At 52.6% G+C, this 16,351-nt stretch overlaps 1 protein-coding gene across 2 annotated transcripts in view; it reads right to left on the reverse strand.

Moving 5' to 3' along the window:
• The window catches only part of LOC146830796 (uncharacterized), a 55,193-nt gene extending 39,303 nt beyond the window's left edge, over nucleotides 1–15,890 (reverse strand). The window contains exon 1 of one of the 2 annotated variants that reach the window (XM_085604958.1): nucleotides 15,722–15,890. The gene's annotated coding sequence lies outside the window, so the exon portion shown is untranslated. Of the gene's footprint in view, nucleotides 1–15,696 lie in introns of both variants that reach the window. The other variant, XM_085604957.1, reaches the window with a different exon arrangement.
• Nucleotides 15,891–16,351: the final 461 nt, after the last annotated feature.

Here is a 16,351-nt window from a genome sequence, read left to right on the forward strand (position 1 = left end):
TGTGCAGTTAAAGATCCTGCATAGAATCTATATAATTGGTCCCCAGCTGGTACACATGGGTGGGCAGACGGACGGATCGTGTAGGCGAGGAGGCACTCAAATAGGCACATTCATAAGCACTATATGGCACTGTGAACCAATCCAGGAATATTGCCGTAAAATACATACAGTTATGAGCGAAACGCTGGAGGTCGAGATTAAGCCGAGATGCCTTCTTAACATCTGGGAACCGACCGACCTAAACACATACACCACACAGTGGGTCACACTCGGTTGTATGATTGCAAAAAGGAACACTGCGCAGCTTTGGGGGGCCACGCACGCACTCACAATTGCAGATTGGAAAAAAGACATTGATTGGTGCATGCTGAGAGAATAGATTGTATATACAGCCCGAGGCTTCCCCCGAAAATGGTCCAAGATATGGGCCCCTTGGAATTCATATCGTGGAAATATTTGTACCCCTCCTCGTGACCTAGACAGTGACGATCCCCCATCCCCGTGATTTCCAATGCACTATTCTATTGTATCTGTATGTATAATTGCTTTCGCTGTACCCTCTGTGAAGTGATGGTAGAGGCATAATGATGTGGAATATAATATAATCATTTAAGACAAGTAATAACAGGTGAGAGCCAGGGAAGCGACGTCCTTCTCCAACAGCTCCGTAACATCAATGTTCCACATGGAACTTATCATTACAACAGCTCCGTATATCAATGTTCCACATGGAACTTATCATTACAACACTCCACATTCTATGCACGTGCATTTAAAGGAATAAGAACACAACACTCTGTATTGACCTTTGTGGAACTGTACCATGTTATCGAGTCAGTTTAATAAAAAGATTTATTAAAAAAAAAATGTTTAAAACCTTTAGGTCACTGCACTCATTTGTTTTAGAGGTCAGTGAGCCACTGAACGATCGAGCGAGCCTAAAGCCTGGCTCAAGCTCGGCTCGAGGTCCTGTTGGAACCTCGTGCCCATAACGAGCCGAGCTTCATGTGGCTTCTGTCTGCTTCCCTTCTTATACCCAGGATGCGGCCTTACAGTCACAGCTGCCAACAGTGAAACTGGGGAATCAGATTGGTGTCCGCTCAACAGCCTGTGATTCTGGGCAAGTAATGTAATCTGCCCGTGCCTATAAACAATACATTTGAATTTGTGTAATGCAACTGGAGCTCTGTAAAGCGCTCAGACCTCGGGGCGAATTCACACTATGTTTAAAACTGCACTAAAATGTAAAAACAAAGCCTTAACATGAGGGAAGACAAATGGATACCCATTTACTTGCTAAGTTGTACAAAGTGAAACCAGAAAACCTAGATAAATTGTTGGTTCTCCACTTAAATTGTGTGATCTGAGGCAAACATCTTACTTCACCAAAACTTTTTTTTCATTTTCGTTTATGAAAGCTCTTGCAAATGAGTTTAGACTACCAGTTGTACCAAACTATGACTTTTAATAAGTACTTCCTGCGCCACGTTAAAGAATGTTGAAGAGGCTTTATCATATTTTAGGTGATGTTCACTGCATGATTTACACAGCAAAAATTACAGGGCTCGGCTCGTGCACGGGCTCTAAGATCCGAGCGAGGCCCTTAGCGCGGCTGTGGCTCGGCTCTCCCTGTTAATCCGTTGGCCTCGCCCACCTCTGATTTCTTTACAATTTAGCCACTGTGACCATGCTTCATACCGGCTTCCAACAGTGAGGTCGCTCCTTCAACCTCCTACACCGCCCCCACCCTCCGGGGATTCCCTTGTTGCCATTCTTGGTCCTGCCAACCGAGCGACCCAGTGGCATAGAGGAATACAAGATTGGGACACTGAAAACAATTGTTTAGATGCCCCTCAAGTTTCACGATACAACAGGATGCATCACATTTATAGCAAGTCCTTAAGCAGAGTGAAGGGCCCTGGAGGGGAGGGAGCTCTCCACCAGGCCCCATAGTACGTTCCTGCAGTGACCAGCAGTTCAAGACGTGGCTGTTGCTCTTTGATGAGCACCTTCCGGGACCCTGAAATGACCCCGCCTCAAGACAGAGCACTAACATCACTCAAGCGCCTCTCGGAGGCTGAGTTCACGCGGCGCTGTATAAACGCATTGTCTATTTCAGGTCTCCAGCTGCCCACAACAAACACAGCAGCTGCCCTGAAGAGTCTCCGGCACAGGGCACCCAGCTGGGGGTGATGGGGCATGCAGGGGAGGGCAGGTGCCCTTCACGCGCCCTGTCACTTTCTTTCACCTCTCTACTAATAGGTTCTCGAGATGAGGTGTCACAGGTCGCCTGTTGGTGGCGATCTTTCAGTACAGGCACCTGCTCAATCTGCTCGAGTCTGAGGTCCTGGCTCTTGTCCCTAAACCAGTGCTTTAAATGGGCCAGTACTGAGTTCCAGCACTTTTTTATTTTGAGACGGAGAGTGCCTGCACTTCTAAAATGATAGGTATTACTTTTAATTGGACAGTACCGGCACGTCTCAGAAACAAACAGGTACTTTGATACTGAGTACCTACGTTTCTATTGTTCCATTTCAAGCACTACCCTAAAAACAGTTTTACACCCGAAAATAGCAGAATGTATATATAATAAGTGATGTATATATAATAAGTGTTCACACAAGGTCACCTGAAAGGTGAAAATCTTTTTACACTTGCATGATTGCACGCAACGACTAAATACTATCACGGAGGTGCACACACTGCGCCACAGTTGTGCATAGGCTTTTCAAGACATGGTTAGCCTTCTGAGTGTATGCACGCGCACACTAAAAAAGCGCATTTTCGTGTAGGTGCTAGCATTTTACAGTAGGGCTTGTACTTCGCATAACGTATGCATTTTGGGCGTATCGGCTTTAGGAATGGTCACGAGATTTCCAGTAGCACACGTGGAAATCTGCCCTTGGTGCAGTGGAAATGTTTGTAATTTCAACAAGCAGCTGCCAAAGTGAACGCGACTGCCATCTGTTTCCAGTTAAGCACGGGCGCGATAATTGGAAACAGATGGCGCAGCTGCTTGCTCCCGCAAGGTAAAGGCCATACATGCACGAGTGCTCATTGGAAACAGTGCAGTACAGTTTGCCAAAAACTCCTGAGTGATTCCAAGATGTCACTCTTAAGCAGCGCTTGGGCGCTGCTTGGCGAGACCTAATAAGCAATTTCTGTCCTGCCGACTGGGTGACTTCCCATCGCTACCATTCAACAAGCCCTGGCTGAGGACAGCAAGAGACACAACATGTGGCTTGGCAGTCGAAAACCTGGCCCACACCGTCTGCCGCTGCAAAACCACCCTAGAAATTTCTCGGAAGTTGCTGCACCTCAAATGGATCAAGCAGGGGTTTCGCACCTGTAGGGAGGCTTTTCTGACCTGCTTCAATTTATCAGATCAATGTTCTATTGCCAGAACACTCAAGTATATTCAGGGTGTCGAAAAGGCACTCAGAAAGGCAGCAAACAAATCTAAGGGCTAATACTCCTACTTACCCCAACAGATGGATTGTTGCTCTCTGTCTGAGGAAATAGTCATCTCCTTGGTCAGTGCCACTAAAAAATTCTACATTTTTCTTGCCCTGCCCCTTCCGAAGGACTCTTGACTAATCAATCTTATTTTTTACTTGTTTACTGATGTACAAAAACTTTTGAATTGCTGTAGATCACTTACAGTACACATTTCTATTAGTAATTTAAATGATCACTTCCAGTGCTGCACTTAGTTTTGATTGATTCCTATTGTAAAGATTTTTAATAATTATACAAAAAAAATGACTTACTTACTCTGTAGTAAGACACACCATGCAAGCAGTCTCGTGGCCCATTGCACATGTGAAACAAACAGCGGTCACAGAGGAAGGAGTAAGAACTAAAACAAATTATGGGGAATTGCACAAATGCTTACTAACCCACCCAGGTAAAAAGGATGTGCCCCTCAACTGGAATTCAGCTGGCATCTACTACTCCACGGTCTGGTATGAGCAAGTAGCCTCTCTGGCAGTGGGTACATTTGGGTACGCCCTTAAACAACAGAGCCCAGACTCTGCAGTCAAACACCTCCGCAGACACAAACAAACCTTTTCCAGGGGACTCACACATGAAGAAAGATCACAGGGCAGACTAAGACGGAAACACAAACAGGAGCAGGACGCCTGAGCTCCTGAACCATCTGAGGTTTACACCAAGAGTCAAACTATATAGGACTCTCCTCCGAATATGGACTCTTAATAGGGAATAGCACCAGTCTCTGAGGGGCTCAAGCCTGCTTGTGCCACACATCCCTCCCCTTATGAACTAATAGACAGCTCACCCTGGGGTCTTGGGATTAAACATGCCTGACCCAACTGAGTCCAACCAGATCTACTGTGTAAAACCTCAACACACCGGCTCTTCCATTATGCATCGCTGTACGGTGTAGGGTGGTCGCAGATATACAGACTACTGTAAGTGTTGTAAGTTTCTGTAATAGGTTCTGAAATCCCAGTTTTAAAACTATACATTGGGCTCCGTACATATGGCTTTCCAGAGGCACATTTTAGGGCATATGCAGTAAATGTAGCTAAGCACTACCAAGTGGGTCTCGCCTTTGGGACCTTAGAAGTGTTTAGCCATGCAGCACATTATCCTGAGTACTATACAATTACTGCACACTGGGACATGCACACGGAATGGAAAGAGTATCAACCACAGTGTACAGTTTAAAACATGTTGCAAAGGTCACCCTGCTGCCCCCGAGCCTTGCAACGAAGTGGGCTCTGGGAAGAGGCAGCAAGACCACAAACGGTGACAGTGACCAGCACTGGTAGGAGTTCTAAAACAAGCCATTACCACTCCCATGAATTGTAAAATTATCAAAATATGTAGTTGTATAGAATATAGTGTATAACTCTGAAAGCACAACAGGGCTCTGTGACTTGTGTAAGGGAGGAACACAAGATCTCCCTCATGTATTGACAGTTTTCCCTAATCCATCCTCTGTAGAGTCCCGGCGGCAGTATTTAAGGCCCATTTGTCTCAGATACGTCTCTTCTACACAAGGTCGAATTAAGCTCTGCAAATCACCACCAGGTGAATTTGTCTGTTATAAATTGTATAAACTCTTAAAGAGCTTTTTAAAGTTGTTTTAAAGTCTGTTATGATAAATGTTTTTAAATTATAAATGATCCAAGCTGTTTTTAAGGGTATCACGATCAAAGTTTTAAAACTATGTCTGTGTATTTGTTGACCTCAGTAGAGGTCTATACCAAATAAATTTGAACTTGAGAATGTAGTGGGTTCATCCTAGAGTGCCAAGAGTTTTTATAAGTTTTTTGTCAGAACTAGTGCACAGTTAGCTCATTAAGTGCAGTTTCATGCTGCTTTTAGTAGAGAAGAGTCGGAAAGAGCTCATTGAGGAGAGCAAGAACAAACGGTGTCCTTAAGAAGATAGAGAGAGTGAGCATTATGAAACACAAGGGTCTCACGCATAAAAGTCTCCTCGGTTCTCCTAACACCAAGAGACCAAATGGAAAAAAAATCTGAAATATGGCAGAAAGTCAACAGACCACACCGAAAGCAGACAACTCGCGATGCATCACCAGCTCTCGAGACATTGAGCAGCGCAAGGAGGCTGCTGCAATGGGGAACGCAAGTGCTTGAAGCGGGTGAAGAGGGTTCGAGTCTCGACGGAAGGCTCAAGGTCCGGTGTTTCTAGGTAAATCAATGAATCTCCCCGTGTCGCTCTGGAATGAAACTTGTTTTTCGTGTTGCAAAGCGTTCCCATCCAGTTTTACAAGCAGGAGAGGACTGGTGCATGTTCTCAGACAGACAGGTGCAGTGGGTGCCTACTTGCACATAGCGGGACATGTGAGTATTAGCAGTAGGAGGTGGAGGGCTGAGTTTAGTGTGTACTCAAAGAGGGCTTCAGTGAACCAGTCTCAAAGTCACTCACCCGTGGTGCATTCATCTTAAGCGCCTCATACTCAGGCAGGTTATACAATAGCTGCGGCTACCTTATTGTGGGTGGGAGAGCGTCATTAAGGATAGGTCTTGAACACCCACTGACCCAGTCCAGGTGGGTCTGGGTTCTCAATGTAAGACTGTAGCGGCTGTCAGGCTGCAGCAAAGGAGTGAACTTAAAAGAACCAACGACCCGAAAGGAATCCAGTTTACTCTCTTCATTCACTCCCCCCCCCCCCCCCCCTTAACTTTGCGGCTGAACAAAACAAATAAGTTGTTACGGATGAGCTATTGCACCCAAATACAGAACACGTTAGAATCGTTGATCTCTCCGGTCTTTGTTCACCGAATGGAAAAAACCATAAGAAACTGAAGTAGACAAAACAGCAGTCAAACGAAACAAGCCATTCCCCATTCGCAGTACACAGGTTGCTGCCCAAAACATACGCGTACATGATTGAATTCAGCTGCCTTCCACGCAACCCAAAACAGCACAATACCAGCTGCCTACTTACAAACGTGGTGTGCGCATCTCTGATTTAAAAACACCACACGCGCTAGAAAATAAGATGTCTGGTGCTGCTTTGGAATGCATAATCAAAATGCATTATAAGTGGGCCTTACAAAGGCCTATCAGCTATTTTATATGCTGATATCGCGGGGAGAGGATGTGGCATAAGGGTCAGAGCGGCCAACCATGAAGCTGGCGACCAGAGTTCGGGGCACGGCGGGATGCTCAACATGCTGTTTTTTCTGAGTAAATCACGTAATCTCTCTGTGTCCCTCTGTATTACAACTTGTGTTTCTGGAAAGCGCTCAGATACCTTGGGGTGGAGTTTGTACTATGTCAAATATTTAAAAAAAGAACGAACAGCGGGAGGGTGTAGTAAACAGAGGGAATGTGTTAAATAACAGCGGGAGAGGGGAGGGAATAGGGAGCACACACGTAATGGAGTGCAGGCAATATTTTTAAAAATAAATCCTCTCACTTTGAAGTATGATAAACAAAATTGTAAACAGGCGCCCTGTTGATGAGGAAGGTAAAGGAAATGCACAGAGAGCAGAGGAACAGGCGCCGTGCTGAGCAAGGGAAACAAAACACTCACACTTGTGGGAAGTGCTAGTCACTGAGCCAGGATATAACATGGAGTAAGTGGAAGTGTACAAGTCCTGGGGCACTGCTCTGTGGAACTTAACAACTGACATAACAGGTGGGACAAAGGGACAAGATTAACCACTTACAAGCAAGGAATTATTAAGTACACTGACACTGACAAATGAAAAACAGGGGGCGGACTGTAAAACCACAAAATGAACTGCCCCAAAGAAGTAAACTTCCTGCATCATAGGTGGTTCTGCACAGTATCAGTTTTGTTGCAGAAGCGGCCCATCATTAAGAGCGGAGGAGCTCTGCCCCTTCACATTTTTCTGACTGCAGGAACATGACTACCGGACCTGAAATTTGCCAGGCTGAAGATTTCGTAGCACGCTGGGCATGACCTCCTCAGCCCTGCAAAGTCTTCTATGAGCCTTCTTTGTTTTGTTGGCAATATGTGCCTTGAGCGAAAGGTTGGTGTTCAGTGTTAATCCAAGTGATTTGACTTTCAATGAGAGTTGGGGTTTGAAGCCGGCAATGTCCATGTAATTGAGCCAGGTTTGTACTGTATCTTGTTTGTTGTTTTTGGCAAATAATAGAAATCCTGTCTAGGTTGGGCTGAGCTTCAAGTAGGTTCAGGACATCCAGGTCTGGATGATGCTCAAGCAGTCTTCGAGGCATTGGATGTCTGAATCAGAGGAGAGTTTCACGTAGAAATGCGCATCATCAGCATATTGGTGAATCTTGATGCTATCACCAAGTGGCCCTATCTATGGGTTGAAGATGACAAGAGAAAGTTTGGAGCCCAGTGGGACTCCACATGTGATAGGCACCTGCAGGTCACAAGAGATTCCTATATGAACAAACTTGTGCTGGTTGGAAAAGTAGAAGGAGAACCAACGATGCTGATAAATCCCATTCGCATCGTGAGGGTGCTTATGAGGACTATCAGCTGAGAGGGCCAGCAATGTCAGGAGGCAGGGTCTTCTTCATCTGTGGTTGCTTCATCTCCCTCTTTTGCATGGCGTGGTGAGGACCAGTGTGTGAGTCAGGGCCTGGTGAGGACCAGAGTGTGAGCTGAGGCCCAGTGAGAACCAGCATGTGAGACAAGACCTGGTGAGGACCAGCGTATAAGCCGGGGCCTGGTGAGTACCAGCATGTAAACTGGGGCCTGATAAGGACCAGGGTGTGAGCTGGACCTGGGGAGGACCAGCGTAAGAGCTGGGGGAGGACCAGCGTGAGAGCTGGGGCCGGGGGAGGACCAGTGTGAGAGCTAGGGCTGGGGAGGACCAGTGTGAGAGCTGGGGCCGGGGGAGGACCAGTGTGAGAGCTGGGGCCGGGGGAGGACCAGTGTGAGAGCTGGGGCCGGGGGAGGACCAGTGTGAGAGCTAGGGCTGGGGGAGGACCGGTGTGAGAGCTGGGGCTGGGGTAGGACCAGTGTGAGAGTCGGGGCCGGATGAGGACCAGCGTGAGAGCCGGTGCTGGGTGAGGAAGAGTGTGAGAGCTGGGGGAGGACCAGTGTGAGAGCTGGGGCCGGGGAGGACCAGTGTGAGATCCCGGGGCCGGGTGAGGACCAGCATGTGAGCCAGGGCCGGGTGAAGACCAGCGCATGAGCCGGGGCCCGGTGAGGACCAGCGTGAGAGCCGGGGCCCGGTGAGGACCAGCGTGAGAGCCGGGGCCCGGTGAGGACCAGCGTGAGAGCCAGGGCCGGGGGAAGACCAGCGTGAGAGCCGGGGCCGGGTGAGGACCATTGTTTGAGCCGGGGCCAGGTGAAAACCAGCGTGTGAGCTGAGGTTGGGTGAGAACCAGTGCAAGAGCCAGGGCCGGAGGAGGACCAGCATGAGAGCCAGGGCCGGATGAGGACCAGCGTGAGACCCTGGGCCGGATGAGGTCCAATGTGTGAGCCAGGGCCGGGTGAGGACCAGCGTGAGAGCCGGGGCCCGGTGAGGACCAGTGTGAGAGCCGGGGTCGGGTGAGGACCAGCGTGTGCGCTGGAGCCGGGTGAGGACCAGTGTGAGAGCCGGCCAGGTGAGGACCAGCGTGAGAGCCGGGGCCGGGTGAGGACTAGCGAGTGAGTTGGGGTCAGCTGAGGACAAGTATATGAGCTGGGACCAGGTGAGGACCAGTATGAGAGACGGTGCCGGGTGAGGACCAGCGTGAGAGCCGGGGCTGGGTGTGGACTAGTGTGAGAGCTGGGGCCGGGTGTGGACCAGCATGAGAGCCGGTGCCAGGTGAGGACCAGCATGAGAGCCGGTGCCTGGCGAGGACAAGCTTGTGAGCCGGGGCCGGGTGAGGACCAGCGTGAGAGCCGGTGCCGGGTGAGGACCAGCGTGAGAGCCGGTGCCGGGTGAGGACCAGCGTGTAAACTGGGGCCTGATAAGGACCAGCGTGTGAGCTGGACCTGCGAAGGACCAGCGTGAGAGCTGGGGCCGGGAGAGGACCAGTCTGAGAGCTGGGGTCGGGGGAGGACCAGTGTGAGAGCTGGGGCCAGGGGAGGTCCAGTGTGAGAGCTGGGGCTGGGGTAGGACCAGTGTGAGAGCTGGGGCCGGGGGAGGACCAGTGTGAGAGCTGGGGCCGGGAGAGGACCAGTGTGAGAGCTGGGGCCGGGGGAGGACCAGTGTGAGAGCTGGGGCCGGGGGAGGACCAGTGTGAGAGCTGGGGCCGGGGGAGGACCAGTGTGAGAGCTGGGGCTGGGGTAGGACCAGTGTGAGAGCTGGGGCCGGGGGAGGACCAGTGTGAGAGCTAGGGCCGGGAGAGGACCAGTGTGAGAGCTAGGGCTGGGGGAGGACTGGTGTGAGAGCTGGGGCTGGGGTAGGACCAGTGTGAGAGCTGGGGCCGGATGAGGACTAGCGTGAGAGCCGGTGCTGGGTGAGGACCAGCGTGAGAGCTGGGGGAGGACCAGTGTGAGAGCTGGGGCCGGGGAGGACCAGTGTGAGATCCCAGGGACGGGTGAGGACCAGCATGTGAGCCAGGGCCGGGTGAGTACCAGCGCGTGAGCCGGGGCCCGGTGAGGACCAGCGTGAGAGCCGGGGCCTGGTGAGGACCAGCATGAGAGCCGGGGCCCGGTGAGGACCAGCGTGAGAGCCGGGGCCCGGTGAGGCCCAGCGTGAGAGCCAAGGCCGGGTGAAGACCAGCGTGAGAGCCGGGGCCGGGTGAGGACCAGTGTTTCAGCCGGGGCCAGGTGAAAACCGGCGTGTGAGCTGAGGTTGGGTGAGAACCAGCGCCGAGAGCCAGGGCCGGATGAGGACCAGCGTGAGAGCCAGGGCCGGATGAGGACCAGCGTGAGAGCCAGGGCCGGATGAGTTCCAGTGTGTGAGCCGGGGATGGGTGAGGACCAGCGTGAGAGCCGGGGCCCGGTGAGGACCAGTGTGAGAGCCGGGGTCGGGTGAGGACCAGTTTGTGAGCTGGGGCCAGGTGAGGACCAGTGTGAGAGCTGGCCAGGTGAGGACCAGCATGAGCGCCGGGGCCAGGAGAGGACTAGCGAGGGAGTTGGGGCCAGCTGAGGACAAGCGTATGAGCTGGGACCAGGTGAGGACCAGCATGAGAGCCGGTGCCGGCTGAGGACCAGTGTGAGAGCCAGTGCCGGGTGAGGACCAGTGTAAGAGCCGGGGCTGGGTGAGGACTAGTGTGAGAGCTGGGGCCGGGTGAGGACCAGCATGAGAGCCGGTGCCAGGCGAGGACCAGCATGAGAGCCGGTGCCTGGCGAGGACCAGCGTGTGAGCCGGGGCCGGGTGAGGACCAGCGTGAGAGCCGGGGCCGGGTGAGGACCAGCGTGAGAGCCAGTGCCGGGTGAGGACCAGCGTGAGAGCCAGTGCCGGGTGAGAACCAGCATAAGAGTCGGTGCTGGGTGAGGACCAGCATGAGAGCCAGTGCTGGGTGAGGACCAGCGTTAGAGCCAGGGCTGGGTGAGGACCAGCGCGTGAGCCGGTGCCGGATGAGGACCAGCATGTGAGTTGGGGCATGGTGAGGACCAGCGAGTGAGTCGGGGCATGGTGAGGACCAGCATATGAGCTATGCCTGGTGAGGACCAGCATGTGAGCCCGGGCCGGGTGAGGACCAGCATGAGAACCGGTGCCGGGTGAGGACCAGCATGAGAGCGGGTGCCAGGTGAGGACCAGCGCGAGAGTCGGTGCCGGGTGTGGACCAGCGGGAGAGCCGGTGCCGGGTGAGGACCAGCGTGAGAGACAGTGCCGGGGGAGGACCAGCGTGAGAGCCGGTGCCGGGGGAGGACCAGCGTGAGAGCCGGGGCCCGGTGAGGACCAGTGTGAGAGCCGGGGTCGGGTGAGGACCAGCGTGTGAGCTGGGGCCGGGTGAGGACCAGTGTGAGAGCTGGCCAGGTGAGGACCAGCATGAGCGCCGGGGCCAGGAGAGGACTAGCGAGGGAGTTGGGGCCAGCTGAGGACAAGCGTATGAGCTGGGACCAGGTGAGGACCAGCATGAGAGCCGGTGCCGGCTGAGGACCAGTGTGAGAGCCGGTGCCGGGTGAGGACCAGTGTAAGAGCCGGGGCTGGGTGAGGACTAGTGTGAGAGCTGGGGCCGGGTGAGGACCAGCATGAGAGCCGGTGCCAGGCGAGGACCAGCATGAGAGCCGGGGCCGGGTGAGGACCAGCGTGAGAGCCGGGGCCGGGTGAGGACCAGCGTGAGAGCCAGTGCCGGGTGAGGACCAGCGTGAGAGCCAGTGCCGGGTGAGAACCAGCGTAAGAGTCGGTGCTGGGTGAGGACCAGCATGAGAGCCAGTGCTGGGTGAGGACCAGCGTGAGAGCCAGGGCTGGGTGAGGACCAGCGCGTGAGCCGGTGCCGGATGAGGACCAGCATGTGAGTTGGGGCATGGTGAGGACCAGCGAGTGAGTCGGGGCATGGTGAGGACCAGCATATGAGCTATGCCTGGTGAGGACCAGCATGTGAGCCCGGGCCAGGTGAGGACCAGCATGAGAACCGGTGCCGGGTGAGGACCAGCATGAGAGCGGGTGCCAGGTGAGGACCAGCGCGAGAGTCGGTGCCGGGTGAGGACCAGCGTGAGAGCTGGGGCTGGGTGAGGACCAGCGTGTGGACCAGCGGGAGAGCCGGTGCCGGGTGAGGACCAGCGTGAGAGACGGTGCCGGGGGAGGACCAGCGTGAGAGCCGGTGCCGGGGGAGGACCAGCGTGAGAGCCGGTGTCGGGGGAGGACCAGCGTGAGAGCCGGTGTCGGGGGAGGACCAGCGTGAGAGCCGGTGCCGGGCGAGGACCAGCGTGAGAGCCGGTGCCTGGTGAGGACCAGCGTGAGAGCTGGGGCCAGGGGAGTACCATTGCATGTTGAAATTCACTGTTTGTTAAGAAAAGGCTATTTTCAAAGAATGAGGGGGAAATCCATCCAAGTTTCCATCATGGAGCATTTGTCCGGCAGGTTACAGTGCGGCACTAGAAGTTTGTGCGATTAGTGTATATGATAGTGTCATTTTAGGTGTTTCTAATTGTAGTCTTCGTTCTCCATTAACTGGAAAAGATAATATAAATACTTTATAGAAACGGAGGTTACAACAAAATTACCTGCCTCTGTTCATAGGCTATGCCTTCCTTCCAGTCTGTGCCTCAATCAGCTCTTGAAGTGCTTTTGCCTCAGGAATGGCACTCTGCACAGGCTGCATGAATGATAGCTACGCGTAGAGGTGGGCGAGACAACAACTTACAAGGCGAGCCGAGCCAGAGCCGAGACAAGGGCCTGGCTTGGCTCTTAGAAACTGTGCACACACCGAGCCCTGGAATTGTTTGCAATGTAAATCAAACAAGAAACATCACGTAAAATATGATACAATCTCTTCATAATTCAAGTTTCTTTTCTTTAACATGTGGAATCTTTCACATGAATATGGCACATTATAGCATTGCACTGAGAAGTACTTACTAAAAGTGATTGTTTTTAAAGATAAAACTTAGAACCACTACAACCCCCCCTACTCTGGTGATAGTGCCATTAGTGAAATGAGAGGCAAGACAGTTGTCGTGTGAACCCCGTATGTGGCCCAGGTTGTCATATAAACCAACATTATAGTCAGTGTAACTGGAATTATGTGATCATGCAGCCAAAGCATTTTTCGCATAATTATGGATTTGTCGCATTTTCCACTTAATCCATCACGTGCTGCATAATCGCATGATGTGTGTTGCCGCGCAGTGGAAGGCCCTGTGCAAAGGTAGACATTATATGTTAAGAGTGTCTGGTCTGGTGAAATATAAACTCAGGATTTAAAACATAACCTAGCGTTTGGGTTGTTTTTTAGGTCTCGCCTAGTGAAGCAGCGCAAAGCATTGCTCGCTATGGGCGAGATCTATTGTTGTCGACTTGTGTCGGAAGGGGGACAGGACATGTGCACGCGTACGGCAAGGCCTGGACAGGAGATGTGCACACGTATGGTGCGAACAGGAGCTGTAATAACGCCGCAAGCCGTACGCGTGCACATCAACTGTCTGTGCCGAAGCTTAACAAACAGGAGATGTGCACACGTACTGCTCGCGGCGTCATCACAACTCCTGCTCACACCACACGCGTGCACATCTCCTGTCCAGGCGTGGCACGCTTGCATGCATTATCAGCCTGTATTTAATCACCTGCAGGCTCCAGCTCAACCCCACTCACTGGCTCTTGTGGGGACTCTGCGCTGCTCCACGGCTGGTCTCCTCGATGGCAGGGGGGACTCGCCTCTTCACCCAGTCACTCTTTGTAGCGCAGCAAGACTCGGGGCTCCGTCTTGCTCACAGGAGCCCCACCTGAAATCCTGCTCCGGCCGCACCATGCGGCATTCACGAAGACGGGGTGGGCTCCTGACGGACTTCCTCTAATGCTTACCAATGCGGAGTGGGCTCCCGCCTCGCTTCTCTTACACGCGGGCTGCAACACGCAGGGCTCCCTCAGCTCACCGGAACCCCGGACACTCCTGGCCGCGCGCTCCATGTCCCCGCCCATGTCCCAGGCAAGGTTCCCTGACTTCCGGGTTGCGCTGAGAGCGGCCCAGAGAAGGTTTCCGGAACAGCTCAGGCTGCAGCGGCGAAACGCGGGGTGGGCTCCCGCCTCATCCTTTTACTTTGGTGGTTACACAGTGAGTCTTTTTTAGTCTATAAGCACTATTTTATTTAAATAGTTTCTCCTAGTGCAGGGACACCATGTTTTCTTGCAACATTCAGGGCGTCATGTGCGCATTCACTTTCTAAGCAGCCCGGGACAATAGCGGCCACTTCTTTCAATAGGTCTCCCATTTATAAGAGTTTGAGCTATTGGCATTGTACATGACAATGCCTTTTATTTATGATTTCATTATCAAAACATATAAATAAAAGACATTGCCATTTGCAGTGCCAATAGCTTAAACTCTCGCAAAGGCGAGACCTATTGCATTGCAAATACTTGTTACTAATAAGTATTTAATATTATCCTAAGGAACCCTAGAATAAAGAAAGTTTGGTGAAAAACAACTGTAAGTATCAAAAGGGACTGTGACAACAGCAGTAACCCACTGAGGAAGTTTTAAAAAATTACTATTATTTGCTCTGCCTATTACACCTTGTGCTTTGCAGGAGGAGCTTTATCCCACTGCACTATTCGGAGTCAGAATAGTGCGTCAACCCCCCCCCCCCTCTTCCCCAGAGCCCGGCTTGGCCCTTGGTGGGTGGCTCCAGCCCCTGGAAATAAGCGTAACCCACCCCCAAAAAAAGGCCGGGGCGGGAGGAGGTCGTCCACCCCAGATGCTGTGAAGGGTCCATTGCCATTCAGAACGGACGGAAAATGGACTGGTAGCATACATACCAACATTTCAAAAGAGCAAAGTGGGAGATCAAAAAAAAAAAAAGTCAGGAGAACAGGGCCTTGAATCGGGTTACTCTCATGTATGGGCTTTGGAAGGGTGCTGCTGCAGGATCGGACATTTGAAACGCAAATGCAAGTTTTTTTCTTACCTTTCAGAAGCATGGAGCGCAATGACAGGCAGAGAGCGGGTGATGCAAGTGTTGTAGACTGGCCTGGCAGGCTGCTGGCAGTGCATACACCTAAACCCCCCTTCCCCCCTCCCAGCCCCCCTCGTGTGTGGCAGCCTGGGCTGAAACAGCTTCCCAGGCACACACACCCCGCACCCGAGCACTTCACAGGTCTTTAAAAGACCATTCGCTTGTTAATGAGGCTTTGTTGGTTTTTCACCCCTTCTAGAGCCCCTGCAGCCCCACTCTGACTATTGCTGGAAGAATTAGCACCTTACACAATACCAATCCCTGTCAGCTGAAACCCCGAGGAATCGGGTTTTTGCTTGCAGGAATCGGAGGCGGGAGACTAGCCTTTAAATTGGTAGTCTCACGCCTGAATCGGGAGGGTTGGCATGTCTGTGGTGGATGTCAGCGCGAGGGGCTGCTCTAGTGCTGAGGAGAGGAGTGCGCGCCCCCCAACAGGGAGCTCTGCAGACCCCCGAGACTTCTCGCAGGGAGAGGGCGGCGCAGCTACTGGAACCCCTAAAATTACGGACAAAAGACATCTGTAAACGGGATCATCGCGTACAACGGAGGCGAGACTCAAAGAACGGACAGTCCGTGAAATTGACAAAAGCTGGTCACCCTAGCACGCGCCTCCTATGCAGCCCCTGGACAGGCATCACCTCCTCTGAAACCGACTGGAAAGCCCCCCGACCCCCTCCCTTCTCGACAAAGGCCTCACCTGCTCTGCTCCACCCTGTACAGACCTCTCTCTGGTGCTGCAGACTTGTCACAGCCGGAGCTCTTGGTAAAGGGTTCTCAGTAAGGACAAAGGACCCGAGAGTTCATCACACCCCATACAGCGACTTTGACTCCGCACTGAGCTTCGGTGCGCTATGCACAGGCCCCGAAGGGAGACACTACTCCCCTGGACCTGCCCAGAAGCGCCCGTGCAGGACTGTGGCTCCTACCGGAAGGCGCTTTAATACCACACATCAGACACTAGGCGCTACACACGAGGCACGCATTAATCACTCCGAATAAGGAAAAGGACAGAATTTCCGGATCCATCAGTCCTAGTACCTGGTTACATGGATGCTGTTGCTGCCCCTCAAGTATTCGTCCCCAAAAACGTGATCTTTAACCCAGGAAGTGTCCTCTCTTGGTCAAGTGGCGGCTCCCCCATTAGGGCGTTGGGGCGTTGCCCCACTGCTTTCTCGCGGTGCGAGAAAGGCAGAAACATACATAGTAAAAAAACGACCATTTATGTTTCTGCCTTCTCGCATTGCGAGAAACCAGAAGTGCCTCTGTGCTTGGTTGAGGGCGGGAGGGTAGGCGGGTCCTGCTCGAGGGCAGGGGGGAGTGGCTTACCCACTGTTGTAGGTACTGACTGTTTG

The sequence above is a fragment of the Triturus cristatus genome, chromosome 5_1, assembly GCF_964204655.1.
Source record: "Triturus cristatus chromosome 5_1, aTriCri1.1, whole genome shotgun sequence".
Taxonomy (NCBI): Eukaryota; Metazoa; Chordata; class Amphibia; order Caudata; family Salamandridae; genus Triturus; species Triturus cristatus.